Here is a 2,283-nt window from a genome sequence, read left to right as displayed (position 1 = left end):
CCAAGTATGGACCAGATGGCAAAATTGATAAACATAAAGCTCGTCTTGTTGCTAAGGGCTTTTCACAGGTTGAAGGCATTGACTACACTGAAACCTTTGCCCCTGTTGCCAAAATGAACTCTATCCGCCTTGTTCTTTCCCTTGCTGCCTCTTTAAAATGGGAAGTCCATCAGATGGATGTTAAATCTGCCTTCTTGCATGGGGACTTGCAGGAAGAAATCTATATGGAGCAACCCATTGGCTTCATACAAACAGACTCCAGCCTTGTGTGTCGACTTAAGAAATCCCTTTATGGTCTCAAGCAAGCTCCTCGGGCTTGGTATGCCAAAATGGATAGCTTTCTTTTAGAATCTGGCTTTTCTAGGTGTCATTCTGACAATACTGTCTACACCAAGAAAGTGGGTGACTCTCTTATCATCCTTGTTCTTTATGTTGATGATCTTATCCTTACTGGTAGTGATCCCAACCTTATAAACCATGTGAAGTCTATCCTTAAAAAGAAATTTGAAATGACAGACTTAGGACACTTACACTATTTTCTCGGTCTTCAAGTCTTGCAATCCAAGGAGGGTATTTCCCTTTCCCAGTCCAAGTATGCTTGTGATATTCTTCGTCATTTTCACATGGAAGACTGTAAGCCAGCCCCTTCTCCCTTTCAGTCTGGAGTCAAACTTTCAGTCTCTTGTACTTCTCCTGAAGTTGATGCTACCTTATACCGTCAACTTGTAGGAAAACTCTTGTACTTAACCCATACTCGTCCTGATCTTTCCTTTGTTGTTGGCCTTGTTGCTCGTTTTATGCAAAACCCCCGTGAAAGTCATTGGAAAGCAGCCAAAAGAATACTTCGTTATGTTCGAGGTACAGTACAGTTTGGGATTCATTACAGTGCCAAAGCAGCTCCTCTATTAGATGGTTTCACTGATTCTGATTGGGCTGGTGACCCTGATGATCGGAAGTCTACTGCCGGTTATGTCTTCACTCTTGGTTCAGGACCTATTACATGGGCTTGTAAGAAACAGGCTGCCATTTCTCTTTCGTCAGCAGAAGCAGAGTATCGTGGTGCCATGGAAGCTAGTAAGGAAGCCTTGTGGCTTCGTCAGATCCTATCAGAGTTTGGCTTTGAGCAGCAGCATCCAACCACACTTTGGTGTGATAATCAAAGTGCCATTCAGCTATGCAAAGATCCAGTTCAGCATCAGCGCAGCAAACACATCGAACTACACATGCACTTCATCAGAAAGCTCATTCATGACCATGTTCTTGAAATGCAATATTGTCCAACAGATGATCAGGTTGCAGACATCTTCACAAAGGCTCTCACAGAGGCGAAGTTCACTAAACTTCGATATATGCTTGGAGTTCAGGAAGTTGTCACTAAGGGGGGATAGGCTCTAGTGCCTCCTTCCTTCTCCTATTGTGTCATATTTGTAAATCCTTCAATCCTATCCCAAGTTGTTCTTAAGGGGGGATGTTAGGATATTCCGACACATAGGATATAGTTAAGTTCAACTTGGTCTAGTTTAGAGTTAGGTATAGAGTTAGGTAAAGTGTGTTTCTTTACCGTTGTACATATTGTAACTTACAATCCGACGGTCACGATATGTAGTGATCCGACGGTTCACTCTCACCTCGGTATTATCGACACTTGATCCGTGGCTTGACACCCGATTGGTCCATGAGTTCTATTTAAAGCGCATGGAGGGTCATTGTTCGGGTAATCCGTGCATGAGAGAAGCTTATGTAAATTTTCATTCTTTGATTAATAAATTGCCTGTAGTACCCACGTTGGGACAGGCCGTGGACTGTTTCCCTCCTTGCACTCTGAGGGTTTTAACCACGTCAAAAATACTGGTGTATTGATTTGAGATCTGGTTGTGAGCGGTGTCCTTTTGGTATTCTTTCTGAGGAACTTACCCTGTAAATTCCTACATGGAACGCTTAGTGCAGTTCCCGGAACTCTTCCAAAACTGGCAAGAAGCTGAAGTTTTCTGCTAGAGGAAGTGATCCTATTGTTTTAAAGAGGGAAACCTTCAACCATAAAAGGGAGGTCTCACCCCGCATAAAAGGTAAAACTTCAACCTGAAAATGGAAGTCTCAACCTGTGATGGTTTAAGGATAACCAACAACTCTGGAATGCTTAATGCAATTCCTGGAACTCTTCCAAAACTGGCAAGAAGCTGGTGTCTTCTGCTAGAGGAAGTGTTCTCAATTGTGTTCCTGGAATTCTTCCAAAACTGGCAAGAAGCTGAAGTCTTCTGCTAGAGGAAGTGTCCCAGATTGCCA

Source organism: Pinus tabuliformis, chromosome 5_2 (assembly GCF_031772625.1).
Source record: "Pinus tabuliformis cultivar Carrire ecotype Pingquan chromosome 5_2, CPIR1, whole genome shotgun sequence".
Classification (NCBI taxonomy): Eukaryota; Viridiplantae; Streptophyta; class Pinopsida; order Pinales; family Pinaceae; genus Pinus; species Pinus tabuliformis.
The sequence above is the reverse complement of the archived record's forward strand: the minus strand, read 5'-3'. Positions refer to the sequence as shown.